Source organism: Odocoileus virginianus, unplaced genomic scaffold (assembly GCF_023699985.2).
Source record: "Odocoileus virginianus isolate 20LAN1187 ecotype Illinois unplaced genomic scaffold, Ovbor_1.2 Unplaced_Contig_27, whole genome shotgun sequence".
NCBI classification, from domain to species: Eukaryota; Metazoa; Chordata; class Mammalia; order Artiodactyla; family Cervidae; genus Odocoileus; species Odocoileus virginianus.
This window is the reverse complement of record NW_027224344.1, coordinates 672,729-690,636: the sequence shown is the minus strand read 5'-3', so window position 1 is coordinate 690,636 and position 17,908 is coordinate 672,729. Positions and strand designations below refer to the sequence as shown.

The 17,908-nt window shown below is 41.5% G+C and overlaps 1 protein-coding gene across 1 annotated transcript in view; it reads left to right on the top strand.

The window, feature by feature from the left end:
* Window positions 1–65: 65 nt before the first annotated feature.
* The window catches only part of PRELID3A (PRELI domain containing 3A), a 41,251-nt gene continuing 23,408 nt past the window's right edge, over window positions 66–17,908 (top strand). Inside the window, exon 1 of the mRNA XM_070464520.1 lies at window positions 66–154. The gene's annotated coding sequence lies outside the window, so the exon portion shown is untranslated. The remainder of the gene's footprint in view (window positions 155–17,908) is intronic.

Below are 17,908 nucleotides of genomic sequence, written 5' to 3'. Positions count from 1 at the left end.
GAGGAGACACGCTCTCAGGAGGGGGCGGGGCCGGGTCAGGCGCGCGCCGAGGCGCTGCACCTGTTGGTGCGCCCAGCGGACGCTGCTGAGGCCCCGCGCGGTGTACCTTTCCCTCAGCCTGGGGCTATCTTTGACCCTTCGGACGCCTCTCTCGGTAGGTCCCTCGTCACATACTTTATTGAGCGTCTGTTCTGTGGGGCCTTGTCAGTGGCGGTGTCGTCAGGAACCCGGCCGACGGCAGGTGAAGCGGCACGGCCGTGAGGCTCCCACAGTGAGGGGAACTTGTGCACCCGGGCGAGGTAGGCCCATGGGGCCTGAGGGGAAGAAATGAGGGAAGAGGCGTGAGAGACTGTGGCCGGTCAAGTCGTGAGGACCCTGCTGGGGGGAGCGGGTCCCGGGCGCGTTCTTTCTCGGTTGGGTTTGAGCAAGCAAGCATGACCGCGACTGAGGTGTACGCAGCACGGGCTTTCCTCAGCGGCCGAAGAGCCGGGAAGCGGGAGCTAAGTTCAGGGTTGAGTCTCGCCGCCTGGCCGCGGCCCCGGAGGCTGGGTCGTTTCCTCACGGGGAGGATTCAGAGGCTGCGGGGCGGGAGTTGGGGGGGTGGCCGTCCCAAGTTTCTCCCCGCGAGTCGCTAACGTGGGCGGGACGGCGGGGAAGAGGGGTAACTAACGGACGGGACTCGGGGGACTCCTCTGGATCTTCCCGTCGCCGCCTCCTCAAGGGGCAGCGAGTTTTGTTCGTCGTTTGGTCTTTCGGGTCTGTCATGGTGGCCGGCGCGGGACGGGCGCTGCCCTGGTGCGGTGGTGATTCTGTTGTAACGAGGGCTTAACTAGCAGAAGGTTACTATCCGACACGGAGGTTCCCGCCCTTGTCTGTATCCTCAAGGACCCCGTGGTCTCAGGATGTAGGGTTTCCTGTCACACGGCCCACGCCCCCTTCTGTGCTCATTCTGCCTGCTCTAACATTGATTGCCCCTCTCAAGGAGTCTGGACCCTTAGAATCTTTTAAGGGTCGAAGGGTCGGTGGTCCACCTTCTGTAGCTGCTTCAAGCCGAGTGGGGGCTTGTCCCTACCTGTGGGGTCCAGACCACCTTGTTGTCAGAGGTAAGGGTCTCCGGGACACAAATGGAGCGCAGGGAGTAGGAGGCTGCGGCCCAGTCCAGGTGATGTTGGTTGTCTCCATCTTCATGTGGGCCAGGTTGAAATCCCTGGCATATGGTCATCTGCAGGTGAAATTTGTAATCTGGAAAAAACAAACTTAACAAGCAGGCTTAGAACGCAGGGGCCAAAATTCAGCAGAAATACTGTTGGAAGCAGAGGTCCAAGTAGGGGTAGAAACCAGGGATATGTATTAACAATACCCCTCTGACTATGGTCCATATGAAGTCCATGCTGGGGTTACCCTTTCCAAAATTGTGTAGCTGTTGAGCCTGCTTTATATACCTTTTGGATATCTTCTTAAACCTGGCCAGTGGTGATGATGTAGGTGCAACGTGGTTTTATGGTTTGTTGCTAATACCCCTCCCTGCTCTGCCAGGTGATAGCCCAAGGCCAGTCTTCTACATTGGCTAGGGATTAAGGGAGATCCAACCAGTCTATCCTAACGGAAATCAGTCCTGAATATTCATTGGAAGGACTGATGCTGAAGCTCAAACCCCAACACTTTGGCTACCTGATGCAAAGTACTGACTCATTTGAAAAGGCCCTGATACTGGGGAAGACTGCAGGCGGGAGGAGAAGGGAACGACAGAGAATGAGATGGTTGGATGGCATCACCGACTCGATGGACATGAGTTTGAGTAAACTCCGGGAATTGGTGATGGACAGGGAGGCCTGGTGTGCTGCAGTCCATGGGGTCACAAAGAGTCGGACATGACTGAGGGACTGAACTGAACCGAAGGGAGGTTGAGAGTCTGGAGAGTACATTCCTTGTGCTTCTGGTTGGAGTAGATAGAGTAATTGCCTACTTATGAAGCCTTGCCTTGTGGTATGCAAAATTTCCCTGTGGGGCCACCAGATGAACAGTTCCATTGCCTGCCAAGAGAGGCCAGCCACACACTTGAGCCAGGGACAGGGAATGGAGACATTATATACCGGTGTCCCCACCAGGGGCTAAAAAGGCAAATATGCAGGATCCCATGATAATCATCTGTGTATGCATTGGTAGCCGCCGCTCAGAGAGGACTCACGTGAATGGGACCCTGCAGCCTTCCTTTTGGACTTCTGAGGTTAGGGTAAAACTAACCTGTCTTGGAGCACATAGCCATGTCTGGGTACTGTTTACCTGAAGAAGCTGGCTCTGCCAGGTGAGGGTGGAGTCTGCTGAGTAGGTGCAGCTGGGGCCTTGATTTGCCTCAGATCTCTACCTTAGGCAAGTGGGTCTTATCTGGGGGAAGAGATTCCTCTTCAAGCAAGGCAGTTATGTTACATTCTGTGAATGAAGGAGATAGAGTGCCCCCCTTTCCAGTTTCAAAAATGGGGGTAGGTCGTGCACTACCAGGATCCCAGATGTATACAATGGGTGGAATTCTGGTCCCATCTATCTCTGTTGAGGTCACTTTAGGTGTCCTTCTTTTGCATTTTTATCTGTGAACAGACTTTCGACATATGGGTCATGTCCTGTCCCTAAAGATAGCTACCAGATATTGAAGTCTTGAAAGTTCGATCCCTGTGGGTTTTCAGAAAAGGCTGGGTACTTTGCCAGTCAAGTTAATGCAGAGATGACTGAGGACAGGTTAAAGCATGTCCAGTTGACCATGGAGAGAAGCCCTTCTATGGATGGTGTCCAAGACTAGTCAGACTGGTTAAGGATATAGAAAGAGATGTTGGCTGAGGCTGAGTGGAAGATGGGTCACCCCAGGACCTCATGAGGGTTGTTGTGGCAGATACAACAGTTAGTAAGATTTTCATTTTTTCTCCTATGGTGAAGGAAATTTGTACTATGGAGTTGCTCTTCCATCCCCCTTGTATGGATACCCATAGGAGGGAGAGAAATATTAAGATGAATAATGGTTTTGGGGTGGCAGCAGTGAGCTTTCAGTGAAGAGTGTTTAACTTGACTTGGAATAAGTAAGAATAATAGCAAAAATGACAACTAGGAGTCCAACTCACCAACTCATTTTACTTACCTGCCAGCAATGTCTGTCCTTTAAATATATGTATTCAACTTTTTGATTTGTAATTTTTAAAAAACTTTATATTTTTATTTATGGCTTCTCTGGGTCTTTGTTGTTTTGCCTGGACCTTTCTTTTTTAAGTTGTGGTGAGTGGGGCCTACTCTTTGTTGCAGTGTGTGGGCTTCTTACTGCAGTGGCATCTCTTGTTGTGGAGCACAGGCTCTAGGCACGCGCACTTCAGTAGTTGTGGATTGCAGGCTCTACAGCGTGGGCTCAGTAGTTGTAGCACACGGACATAGTTGCTCCACAGCTTGTGGAATCTTCCTTTACCAGGGATCAAAACCATGTCTCATGCATTGACAGGAGGATTCTTATCAACTGCGCCACCAAGGAAGTCCCTACTTGTTGATTTTTAAATAGGAACCTCAGGCCTCCAGTGGGCTCACAGGTCCACTTGGGGGTGTCTTCCTTTTCATAGCCAGAGTCCTGTGTGGATTCAAGAGGAACCGGCTTGATTTGGAACAGGTGAATGCAGTTGTTGATCCCATGTAATTTTACTGCCATAGAGGTGCTAAGAGTTTTCCCAGGTGGTACTAGTGGTAAAGAACCCACCTGCCAATTCAGGAGACATAAGAGACTCAAGTTCGATCTCTGAACTGGGGAGATCCTTTGGGGGAGGGCATGGCAACCAACTCCAGTATTCTTGCCTGAAGAATCCCCATGGACAGAGGAGCATGGTGGGCTACAGTCCATACAGTCACAAGGAATTGGACATGACTGAAGTGATTTAGCATGCACACATACAGGGGTGCTGAGAAGGACTTAGTAATGACCCTTCCACTTGGGCAGTAATTGATCAGAGGGAGACCCTTCTCTCCATGTTTTTAGGAGGACAAAATCACCCAGCTAAACCTGAAGGGAGTCAGTTTCTTGACTGGGAGCCTGAAAAACCTGACTTCCGTATTCTGAAATTGCCTTTTGGACTGTATTGTTCAGTCAGTTGTGTCTGATTCTTTGTGACCCCATGGACTGCAGCATGTCAGGCTTCCCTGTCCTTTACTATCTCCTAGAGTTTGCTCAAATTCATGTCATTGAGTCTGTGATGCCATCCAACCATCTCATCCTCTGTCATCCCCTTCTCCTCCTGCCCTCAACCTTTCCCAGCATCAGAGTCTTTTCCAATGAGTTGACTCTTTGCATCAGGTGGCCAAAATATTAGAGCTTCAGCTTCAGCATCAGTCCTTCTGGTGAATATTCAGGATTGATTTCCTTTAGGATTGACTGGTTTGATCTCTTGCTGTCCAAGGGACTCTCAAGAGTCTTCTCCAGCACCACAGTTCAAAAGCATCAATTCTTTGGCATTCAGCCTTCTTTATGGTCCAGCTCTCACATCCATACATGACTACTGGGAAAACCATAGCTTTGACTAGACTAACCTTGGCCAGCTAAGTAATGTTTCTGCTTTTTAATATGCTGTCTAGGTTTTTCATAGCTTTTCTTCCAAGGAGCAAGTGTCTTTTAATTTCATGGCTGCAATCACCATCTGCAGTGATTTTGGAACCCAAGAAAATAAAGTCTGCCACTGTTTCCATTGTTTCCCCATCTGTTTACTATGAAGTGATGGGACTGGATGCCATGATCTTTGTTTTTTGAATGTTGAGTTTTGAGCCAACTTTGTCACTCTCTTCTTTCACCTTCATCAAGAGGTTCTTTAGTTCCTCTTCACTTTCTGCCATAAGGGTGGTGTCATCTGTGTATCTAAGGTTATTGATATATCTCCCTACAATCTTGATTCGAGCTTGTGCTTCATCTAGTATGGCATTTCGCATGATGTACTCTGCATAGAAGTTAAATAAACAGAGTGACAATATACAGCATTGACGTACTCTTTTTCCTGTTTGGAACCAGTCCGTTGTTCCATGTCTGGTTCTAACTGTTGCTTCTTGACCTGCATACAGGTTTCTCAGGAGGCAGGTAAAGTGGTCTGGTATTCCCATCTCTTTAAAAGTTTCCCACAGTTTGTTGTGATCCACACAGTCAAAGGCTTTAGCATAGTCAATAAAGCAGAAGTAGATGTTTTTCTGGAATTCTCTTGCTTTTTCTGTGATCCAACGGATGTTGGCAATTTGATCTCTGGTTCTTCTGCCTTTTCTAAATCCAGCTTGAACATCTGGAAGTTCTCGGTTCACGTACTGTTGAAGCCTAGCTTGGAGAACTTTTCTTTTATTAATTTATTTTTTTATTAAACTATAATTGCTTTACAGAATTTTGTTTTCTGTCAAACCTCAACATGAATCAGTCATCAGTACACATTTATCCCCTCCCCTTTGAACCTCCCTCCCATCTCCTGTCCCATCCCACCATTCCAGGTTGATGGAGAGTCCCTATTTGAGTTTCCTGAGCCATACAGCAAATTCCCTCGTTGGCTATGTTTTATGTATGGTAATGTAAGTTTCCATGTTACTCTCTGCATACATTGTACCCTCTCCTCCCCTCTCCCCATGTCCATAAGTCTATTCTCTATGTCTGTTTCTCCATTGCTGCCCTGTAAATAAGTTCTTCAGTACCATTCTTCTAGATTCTGTATATATGTGTTAGAATACGATATTTATCTTTCTCTTTCTGACTCACTTCACTCTGTATAATAGGTTCTAGGTTCATTCACCTCATCAGAACTGACTGAAATGCATTCCTTTTTATGGCTGAGTAATATTCCATTGTGTATATACCACAACTTCTTTATCCATTCATCTGTCAATGGACATCTAGGTTGCTTCCATGTTCTAGCTATTGTAAATAGTGCTGCAGTGAACAATGGGATACATGTGTCTTTTTCAATTTTGGTTTCCTCAGGGTATATGCCTAGGAGTGGGATTGCTGGGTCATATGGTGGTTTTATTCCTAGTTTTTTAAGGAATCTCCATACCATCTTCCATAGTGGCTGTATCAATTTACATTCCCACCAACAGTGCAAGAGCATTCCCTTTTCTCCACACCCTCTCCAGCATTTATTGTTTTAGACTTTTTGATGATGGCCATTCTGACCAGTGTGAGGTGATATCTCATTGTAGTTTTGATTTGCATTTCTCTAATAATGAGCAATGTTGAGCATCTTTTCATGTGTTTGTTAGCCATCTGTATGTCTTCTTTGGAGAAATGTCTGTTTAGGTCTTTTTCCCACTTTTTGATTGGGTTGTTTGTTTTTCTGGCATTGAGTTGTATGAGCTGCTTGTATATTTTAGAAATTAATCCTTTGTCAGTTGTTTCATTTGCTATTATTTTCTCCCATTCTGAGGGTTGTCTTTTCACCTTGTTTATAGTTTCCTTTGCTGTGCAAAAGCTTTTAAGTTTAATCAGGTCCCACTTGTTTACTTTTGTTTTTATTTCCATTACTCTAGGAGGTGGGTCATAGAGGATCTTGCTTTGATTTATATCATCGAGTTTTCCTCTAGCATGCCTATGTTTTCCTCTAAGAGCTTTATAGTTTCTGGTCTTAAATTTAGGTCTTTAATCCATTTTGAGTTTATCTTTGTGTATGGTGTTAGGAAGTATTCTAATTTCATTCTTTTACATGTAGCTGTCCAGTTTTCCCAGCACCATTTATTGAAGAGGCTGTCTTTGCCCCATTGTATATTCTTGCCTCCTTTGTCAAAAAAAAATAAGGTACCCATAGGTGCATGGGTTTATTTCTGGGCTTTCTATCTTGTTCCATTGGTCTGTATTTCTGTTTTTGTGCCAGTACCATACTGTCTTGATGACTGTAGCTTTGTAGTATAATCTGAAGTCAGGAAGGTTGATTCCTCCAGCTCCATTCTTCTTTCTCAAGACTGCTTTGGCTATTCAGGGTCTTTTGTGTTTCCATATGAATTGTGAAATTTTTTGTTCTAGTTCTGTGAAAAATGCCACTGGTAATTTGATAAGGAACTTGTTGACTCTCTAGATTGTGTTTGGTAGTATAGTCATTTTCACAATATTGATTCTTCCTACCCAGGAACATGGAATATCTCTCCATCTGTTTATATCATCTTTGATTTCTTTCATTAGTGTCTTATAATTTTCTGTGTACAGTTCTTTTGTCTCCTTAGGTAAGTTCATTCCTAGATATTTAATTCCTTTTGTTGCAATGGTGAATGGGATTGATTCCTTAATTTTTCTTTCTGATTTTTCATTGTTAGTATATAGAAATGCAAGTGATTTCTGTGTATTGATTTTGTATCCTGCAACTTTGCCTAAATTCACTGATTAGCTCTAGTAATTTTCTGATACTATCTTTAGGGTTTTCTATGTATAGTATCATGTCATCTGCAAACAGTGAGAGCTTTACTTCTTCTTTTCTGATCTGGATTCCTTTTTTTCTTTTTTTCTCTGATTGCTGTAGCTAGGACTTCCAAAACTATGTTGAATAATAGTGGTGAAAGTGGACACCCTTGTCTTGTTCCTGATCTTAGAGGGAATGCTTTCAGTTTTTCACCATTGAGAATAATGTTTGCTGTAGGCTTATCATATATGGCCTTTACTATGTTGAGGTAGGTTCTTTCTATGCCCATTTTTTGAAGTTTTAATCATAAATGGATGCTGAATTTTGTCAAAGGCTTTTTCTGCATCTATTGAGATGATCGTATGGTTTTTATCTTTCAATTTGTTAATATGGTGTATCACATTGATTGATTTGCATATATTGAAGAATCCTTGCATCCCTGGAATAAACCCAACTTGATCATGGTGTATGAGCGTTTTTGATGTGTTGCTGAATTCTGTTTGCTAAAATTTTGTTGAGAATTTTTGCATCTATGTTCATCAGTGATATTGGCCTGTAGTTTTCTTTTTTTGTGGTGTCTTTGTCTGGTTTTGGTATCAGGATGATGGTGGCCTCATAGAATGAGTTTGGAAGTGTTCCTTCCTCTGAAATTTTTTGAAAGAGTTTTAGAAGGATAGGCATTAGTTCTTCTCTAAATGTTTGATAGAATTCTCCTGTGAAGCCATCTGGTCCTGGGCTTTTGTTTTTGGGGAGATTTTTGATCACAGCTTCAATTTCAGTGCTTGTAATTGGGTTGTTCATAATTTCTATTTCTTCCTGGTTCAGTCTTGGAAGATTGAACTTTTCTAAGAATCTATCCATTTCTTCCAGGTTATCCATTTTATTGTCATATAGTTGTTCATAATAGTCTCTTATAATCCTTTGTATTTCTGCATTGTCTGTTGTAACCTCTCCTTTTTCATCTCTAATTTTGATTGATTTGATTCTTCTCTCTTTTTTCTTGATGAGTCTGGCTAAAGGTTTGTCAATTTTGTTTATCTTCTCAAAGAACCAGCTTTTAGTTTTATTAATCTTTACTATTGTTTCTTTCATTTCTTTTTCATTTATTTCTGCTTGGATCTTTATGATTTCTTCTAATTTGGGGGTTTTATTATTTTTCCAGTTGTTTTAGGTGTAAAGTTAGGTTGTCTATTTGATGTTTTTCTTGTTTCTTGAGGTAGGATTGTATTGCTATAAACTTCCCTCTTAGAACTGCTTTTGCTGCATCCCATAGGTTTTGAGTTGTCATGTTTTCATTGTCATTTGTTTCTAGAAATTTTTTTATTTCCCTTTTGATTTCTTCAGTAACCTGTTGGTTATTTAGAAACATGTTGTTTAATCTCCATGTGTTTGTGTTTCTTACAGTTTTTTTCTTGTAATTGATATCTAGTCTCATAGCATTGTGGTTGGAGAAGATGCTTGATATGATTTCAATTTTCTTAAATTTACTGAAGTTTGATTTGTGACCCAAGATGTGGTCTATCCTGGAGAATGTTCCATGTGCACTTGAGAAGAAGGTGTATTCTTCTGCATTTGGATGGAATGTCCTGAAGATATCAATGAGATCTCCCTCATCTAATGTATCATTTAAGACTTGTGTTTCCTTATTAATTTTGTTTTGATGATCTGTCCATTGGTGTGAGTGGGGTGTTAAAGTCTCCTACTATTATTGTGTTACTGTCAATTTCTCCTTTTATGTCTGTTAGTGTTTGTCTTATGTATTGAGGTGCTCCTGTGTTGGTGCATAGATATTTACAATTGTTATGTCTTCCTCTTGGATTGATCCCTTGATCATTATGTAGTGTCCTTCCTTATCTCTTGTAATATTCTTTATTTTAAGATCTATTTTGTCTGATATGAGGATTGCTACTCCAGCTTTCTTTTGCTTCCCATTTGCATGGAATATATTTTTCCATCCTCTCACTTTCAGTCTATGTGTCTTTAGGTCTGAAGTGGGTTTCTTGTAGACAGGATATACGTGGGTCTTGTTTTTGTATCCATTCAGCCAGTCTGTGTCTTTTGGTTGGAGCATTTAATCCATTTACATTTAAAGTAATTATTGATATATATGTTCCTATTGCCATTTTCTTAATTGTTTGGGGTTGATTTTGTAGATCTTTTTTCTTCTCTTGTATTTCTTGACTATATAAGTCCCTTTAACATTTGTTGTAAAGCTGGTTTGGTGGTACTGAATTCTCTTAACTTTTGCTTGTCTGAAAAGCTTTTTATTTCTCCATCAATTTTGAATGAGATCCTTGCCAGGTACAGTAATCTTGGTTGTAGATTTTTCCCTTTCAGTACTTTAAATATATCCTGCCATTCCCTTCTGGCCTGCAGAGTTTCTGCTGAAAGATCAGCTGTTAAGCATATGGGGTTTCCCTTGTATGTTACTTGTTGCTTCTCCCTTGCTGCTTTTAATATTCTTTCTTTGTGATTGAGGGCAGGAGAAGAAGGGGACAACAGAGGATGAGATGGTTGGATGGCATCACCGACTCAATGGACATGGGTTTGGATAGACTCTGGTAGTTGGTGATGGACAGGGAGGCCTGGTGTGCTGTGGTTCATGGGTTGCGAAGAGTTGGACATGACTGAGTGACTGAACTGAACTGAACTTAGTGATTAGTCTTTGTTAGTTTGATTAGTTGTGTGTGTCTTGGCATGTTTCTCCTTGGATTTACCCTGTATGGGCCTTTTTGTTCCTCTTGGACTTGATTATTTTCTTTTCCATGTTGGGGAAATTTTCAACTATAATCTCTTCAAAATTTTTCTCATACCCTTTCTTTTTCTCTTCTTCTTCTGGGACCCCTATAATTCGAATGTTGGTGCATTTGATATTGTCCCAGAGGTCTCTGAGACTATCCTCAGTTCTTTTCATTCTTTTTACTTTATTCTGCTCTTCAGAAGTTATTTCCACCATTTTATCTTCCAGCTCACTGATTTGTTCTTCTGCTTCAGATATTCTGCTATTGATTCCTTCTAGAGTATTTTTAATTTCAGTAATTGTGTTGTTTGTCTCTGTATGTTTATTCTTTAATTTTTCTAGGTCTTTGTTAATTGATTCTTGCATTTTCTCCATTTTGTTTTCAAGGTTTTTGATCATCTTTACTATCATTATTCTGAATTCTTTTTCAGGTAGTTTGCCTATTTCCTCTTCATTTATTTGGACTTCTGTGTTTCTAGTTTGTTCCTTCATTTGTGTAGTATTTCTCTGCCTTTTCATTATTATTTTTTTTTTTAACTTATTGTGTTTGAGGTCTCCTTTTCCCAGGCTTCAAGGTTGAATTCTTCCTTTTGGTTTCTGCCCTCCTAAGGTTGGTCCAGTGGTTTGTGTAAGCTTCTTATAGGGTGAGATTTGTGCTGAGTTTTTGTTTAGTTTTCCTCTGAGTGAGGTGGTAATCTTGCCTGCTGATGATTGGATTTGTATTTTTGGTTTGTTTGAAGGAAATGGCAACCCACTCCAGTACTCTCGCCTGGAGAATCCCATGGAGGGAGGAGCCTGGTAGGCTACAGTCCATGGGGTCGCAAAGAGTCAGACACGACTGAGTGACTTCACTTACTCACTTGCTGTTAGATGAGGCATCCTGCACAGGGTGCTACTGGTGGTTGGGTGATGCCAGGTCTTGTATTCAAGTGGTTTCCTTTGTGTGAGTTCTCACTATTTGATACTCCCTAGGGTTAGTTCTCTGGTAGTCTAGGGTCTTGGAGTCAGTGCTCCCACTCCAAAGGCTCAGGGCTTGATCTCTGGTCAGGAACGAAGATTCCACAAGTGGTTTGTTATGGCATTAAGTGAGATTAAAACAAATATCCAAAAACAAGAAACCAAAGATGAACCCCAGACAAATGGCAGTTACAAAATCAGGCAAATAATAATTAAAATAATGGAATATACACACATATATATACACCCATGAAAGTACAGTAGATTGACCTGGCGAACAAAGAAAATCAAAAATTATATTTACCAGTTAAGAACAAAACTAACTAAAGCACAAACTGGAAAACAAAACTAAAGCAAAGTGCCAAGTGGGGAATAAAGCAATGAAAACAAAACTAACAAATATGTTGAGAGGAAAGGAAAGAAAGAAAAAAAATAGATATGCAAAGTTAAATAGAGGTAGATGAAGATTTATATACATTAAAGATTAACTGCAAGGGGAAAAGAACAGTAGGAAAGGCAAACAAAGGAATAAATGTAGAAAAAATATAATAGGTTTAAAAAATTAAAAATTAAAATTATAAAAAAGAGAAAAAAAAAAAAAAAGAAGAAAGAAAAAAGGAAAACTCCACAGAACTGCAAAAGCCCAATGTAGAGGCAGAGGTTTATAGCAACAATAAAAAGTGTGACTGAATAGATATGCAAAGTTAAATAGAGGTAGATAAAGAAGATTTATATACATTAAAGATTAACTGCAAGGGGAAAAGAACAGTAGGAAAAGCAAACAAAGGAATAAATGTAGAAAAAATAATAGGTTTAAAAAATTAAAATTAAGAAAAGAGAAAAGAAAAGGAAAGCTCCACAGAACTGCAAAAGCCCAATGTAGAGGCAGAGGTTTATAACAACAATAAAAAATGTGACTGAAAAAAAAAAAAGCTCAAAAGCTTAATTAGATTTCATAGTGCCAATAAAATTGACAACTTAACAGACAGGGGGAATATCCAAAAGAATCTACAGAACAAGTCAAAACATAATAATAAATGTTTTTCTTGAGTCACTGCTGTCAGAGTCCTTTCCCTCGCTGGGAGTCACAGTCCACCTCACCTCCCTAGGATGCCCTCCAACACTGTGCTGATCTCTGGACCTGCTGTGGGGGCAGCTCAGATTCTAATCTGGTCCTACTCCTGTGTATTCTTGCCTCCAATGTCCACAGCTATCAGAACTAGTGCATTTTCTTTTGTGGGAGCTCTCAATGACCTTTTATATATTCCATAGACACAGAGTCTGCCTAGTTGATCATGTGGATTTAATCTGCAGCTTGTACAGCTGGTGGGAAGGTTTTGGGTCTTCTTTCTTAGCCACACTGCCCCTGGGTTTCAATTGTGGTTTTATTTCCACCTCTGCATGTGGGTCATCCACTGGGGTTTGCTCCTGAGGCTGCCCTGGAGGACTTGGGTTTGCCCCTGTGAGGGCCAGGTGTGGAGGTGGTGCAGCTGCTTGGGTTGCAGGGGTTCTGGCAGCACCAGGTACTCAGGGGAGTTGGCAGCTAGGGCAGCAGGAAATATAGTGCTCTAGAAGGGTATGGCAACCAGTATTGGCCAATCGGTTTCAGTATTCTTGCCTGGAGAACCCCCCTCCCTGACAGAGAAGCCTGGCAGGCCACAGTCTACAGGGTCGCAAAGAGTCGGACACTACCAAAGTGACCCTGTGCACATAGATGCAAGACTTTTTTTGCCTGTGGCAGCTCTGCCCCAGTGAGAGTTGAGCATGAAGGTGGTGCAGCTGCTTGGCTTGCAGGGACCCTGGCAGTGCCAAGTGTGCAGGGACATGGACTGCCTCCACCACAGGAGTTATGGCCCTATCAGAGTCTTTTTTCAAGCCTCTTGTAGCTGGGATCAGAAGGCCTCTTTGGCCAGTCTTTCTCCATAGCTCCGCCCATTCAGGCACTTAGAGGGCTCCCTTGCCTGGGGTCCTTCTCTGTTGTTCAGGGCATCAGGCACATAGAGGGCCCCCCTGTCTGGAGTCAGCTCTGTACTTCGGTGCCTCAGGGGTTTGATGGGCCAGACTTTCTATTGTTCAGCTGCCGATTCTGGCGTGTAGGAAGAGAGAGGCTATGGTAATGGCACCACCCACTATGCGTGACTCGGCTGTATCACCTTGTTTCCCTGGCTGCCCGGCCTCCCTCCACAGTCTCCTCCCTCACATCCCCTTGATCCATCTCTCCACAGTCAACAGCAGCCCTCACCCTGGGATTGCTCCACAATCCCTAAACTCCAGCTCCCAGCCACTGTGCCTTCCAGGGGACCTGCATCCCTGTCTGGGGTATGTATGGCTGTGGCAAGGACTGTCTGATTCTCATTCCATTTAGGCTGCCACAGATCAGCTGTTTCATGGTCAGCCTTAAATGTTTCTCCTCTGACTCAGACAATTGCCCCGATGTGGGGATCGGACCCCTGCTTCAGTTCCCCCACCTGCTGAGGGCAGGTCCAGTCCTACTAACACTCCTGTTTTTCCCCCTAGTTCCTTCATCCTACCAAGTTTTGAGTGGTTCTATATATTGTTTTCCACTCATCAGGTGCTCCTCTATGCTCTCAGCTGGTGTTGTGCATGCACTTCTGTGTCTGAAGGTGTATTCTTGATGTATCCGTGGAGAGAGATGTACTCCATGTCCACCTACTCCTTCTTATTCTCCTTATTTCTGATATCTTAGTGTTTAGTTTATTTCTAATATCAGTGTTGTGATCAGAAAAGATGCTTGATATGATTTCAATTTTCTTAAATTTACCAAGGCTTGCCTTTGGCCCAGCATGTGGTCAATCCTGGAGAATGTTCTGTGTGCACTTGAGAAGAATGTGTAGTCTGCTGCTTTTGGATGGAATGCTCTTTAAATATAAGTGAAGTTCATCTGGTCTAAAGTGTCATTTAAGGCCCACGTTTCGCTATTAATTTTCTGTCTGAATGATCTGTCCACCGATGAAAGTGGGGTATTAAAGTCCCCCACTGTTATTGCGTTTATTTTTAGTTTTTTTAAGGAACCTCCACACTGCTCTGCATAGTGGCTGGACCAGTTTACTTTCCTACCAACAGTATAAGAGAGTTTGCTTTTCACCACAGCCTCTCTAGCATTTATTATTTGTAGACTTTAAAAACTATTTGTTTTTGGCTGCATTGGGTTGCTGCATGCAGGCTTTCTTTAGTTGCATTGAGCAGGGACTACAATCTAGTCTTGGTGCATGGGCTTCTTATTGCCTTGGCTTCTTTTGTGGAGCACAGACTCTAGGGCATGTGCTGACTTCCATAGTTGGGGCACACTGACTTAGTTGTCCCACAGCATGTGGAGTCTTCCCAGACCAGAGATCAAACCCATGTCCTCCGCATTGGCAGGCAGATTTTCTTAACCACTGGACTGCCAGTAAATTCCTGTTGATGACCATATGACCAGTGTGAGGTGATTTGATCATTGTTCTTTTGATTTGCATTGTTATAATAATTAGTGATAATGAGCATCTTTTCATGTGCTTATTGGCCATCTACTATATGTCTTCTTTGGAGAAATGTCTATTTACATCTTCTGTTCATTTTTTTCTACAGTCCATAGGGTCAAAGAGTTGCTGAAGCAACTGAGCATGTACAGTCAGTTAACAATTTTGTTAGTCAATTAACAATGTTATAGTTTTAGGTGGAGTGCAAAGGGACTCATATACATGTATCCATTCTCCCCTAAACACCCTCCTTCTGCTCATTTTTTGGATTGGGTTGTTTGTTTTTGTGTTATTGAATTGTATGAGCTGTTTGTATGTTTTGGAAATTAAACCCTTGTTAAGGCTTCCTTGTTAAGAAATTAAACCTAGTTGCATCATTTGCAAATATTTTCTTCCAGTCCATAGATTGTTTTTTCATTTTGTTTATGGTTTCCTTTGCTGTGCAAAGTTTTTACATTTGATTAGATCTCATTTGTTTATTTTTCTTTTATTTCTATTGCCTTAGGAGACTGACCTAAGAAAACATCAGCTAATTTATGTCAGAGAATGTTTTGCCTATGTTCTCTTCTAGAAGTTTTATGTTGTCATGTCTTATATTTAAGTCTTTAAGTCATTTTGAGTTTGTGTGTGGTGTGTTCTAACTTCATTGATTTACATGTGACTGTCCAACTTTCCCAGCACCACTTGCTGAAGAGACTGTCTTTTTCCCATTGTATATTCTTGCCTCCTTTGTCCAAAGATTAATTGACCATAGGTGTGTGGGTTTATTTCTAGGCTCTCTATTCTGTTCCATTAATCCATAGGTCTGTTTTTGCCAGTACCACACTATTTCAATTTCTGTAGCTTTGTGGTATTGTCTCATGTCTGGGAGGGTTATGCCTCCTGCTTTGTTCTTTTTCTTCAGAATTGCTTTGGCAATTCTGGATCTTTTATGGTTCCATATAAATTTTAGGATTATTTGTTCTAGTTCTGTGAAAAATGTCATGGGTAATTTGATAGGGATTGCATTAAATCTGTAAATTGCCTTGGGGAATATGGCCATTTTACCAGTATTTATTACTTTAGTCCAGGAGCATGAGATCTCTTTCCCTTTCTTTGAATTACCTTCAGTTTCCATTACCAAGTTTTCAGTAGTATTTTTTTTATTGTACTTCATTTAGAATGTCTTGGTTACTATACAGCAAAGTGATTCAGGCATGTATATGTATATATTCTTTTCCATTATGGTTTATCATAGGATATTGAATATAGTTCTGTGTGCTATATAGCAGATTGAGTATAGTTCTGTGTGATATATAGCAGGACCTTGTTTATTCATTCTATATATAAAAGCTTACATCTGCTAATCCCAACTTCCCATTCCTCTTCTTCCCCAACCCCCTCCCCCTTGGCAACCACCAGTCTGTTCTCTATGTCTGTGATTCTGTTTCTGTTTCATAGATGGGCTCACTTGTGTCATATTTGTGTGTGTGTGTGTGTGTGTCATATTTTAGATTCTACATCTAAGTGATATTATTGAGTATTTGTCTTTTCTTTCTGTATAATAATCTCTAGTTGGATCTGTGTTGCTGCAAATGGCATTATTTCATTCTTTTTATGGCTGAGTAGTATTCCATTGTGTATATGTACCACATCTTCTTTATCCATTCATCTGTTGATGGACATTTAGGTTGTTTCCATGTCTTGGCTATTGTGAATAGTGCTGCTATGAACATAGGGGTGCATGTATCTTTTTGAATTACAGTTTTGTCCAGATATATGCCCAGGCTTCCCTGGTGGCTCAGAGGTAAAGAGTCTGCCTGCCAATGCAGGAGAGAAACAGATTTGATCCCTAGGTCGAGAATATCTTCTGGAGAAGGAAATGGCAACCCATTTCAGTATTCTTGCCTGGGAAATCCCATGGACAGAGGTGCTTGGCAGGCTCCACTCTATGGGGTTGCAAAAGAGTCAGCCATGACTTTGTGACTAAACAACAACCAGATACATGCCCAGGAGTGGGATTGCTGGATCATATGGTAATTCTATTTTTAGTTTTCTGAGAAACTTCCATACTGTTTTCCATAGTGACTGCACCAACTTACATTCCCACCAACAGTGTAGGAGGGTTCCCTTTTCTCTATACCCTCTCCAGAATTTACTTGTAGACTTTTTACTGGCCATTCTGACCAGTGTGAGGTGGTACCTCATTATAGTTTTGATTTACATTTCTCTAATAATTAGCGATGTTGAGCATCTTTTCATGTGCCTATTGGCCATCTGTATTTCTTCTTTGGAGAAATGTCTATTTAGGTCTTCTGCTCATTTTTGGATTGGCCATTTGTTTTTTTGTTGTTGAGTTGTATGAGCTGTTTGTATATTTTGGAAATTAAGCCCTTGTTTGTTGCATCATTTGCAAATATTTTCTCCCATTCTGTAGGTTGTCTTTTCATTTTGTTTATGGCTTTCTTTGAGCAAAAGTTTTTAAGTTTGATTAGGTCCCATTCGTTTGTTTTTATTTCTATTGCCTTGGAAGACTGACCTAAGAAACCTTGGGTACAATTTATGTCAGAGAATGTTTTGGAGATCTTCTTTTCTAGGATTTTTATGGTGTCATGTCTTATATTTAGGTCTTTAGGCCATTCTGAGTTTCTGTGTGGTGTGAGGGTGTTTTCTAACTTCATTGATTTACATGCAGCTGTCCAACTTTCCCAATACCACTTGCTCAAGAGACTTTTCCCCCTTTTTGTATTCTTGCCTTTTGATTGACCATAGGTGTCTGAGATTTTTTCCTGGGCTCTCTATTCTGTTCCATTGATTCCTGTGCCTGTTTTTGTTCCCATACTATACTTTAAAAAATAAAATTTAAAATTAATTTATTTTTTACTATGCTGGGTCTTCATTACTGTTCATGGGCTTTCTCTAGTTGCTGTGGCTTCTCTCGTTGCAGAGCACAGGCTCTAGAGCGTGTGGGGTTGGTTGCCACACAGCATGTGGCATCTTACCAGACCAGGGATTGAACTTGTTTCCCCTGCACTGGCAGATGGATTTTTAACCACTGGACCATCAGGGAAATCCTCACATTTTTTTATTACTCTAGTTTTGTAGTATTTTCTGAAGTATGGGAGGGTTATTCCTCCTGCTTTCTTCTTTTTCCTAAAGATTTCTTTAGCGATTCTGGGTCTTTTATGGTTCCATATACATTTTAGGATTATTTATTCTAGTTCTGTGAAAAACGTCATGAGTAATTTAACAGGAATTGAATTAAATCTGTAGATTTCCCCAACATTCTTATTTGAAGCCCCAACTTCCAGTGTGACTGTATTTGTAGATAATGCAATATCTTTCATGAATATACATCCAGAAATTCTTAACAAAATACT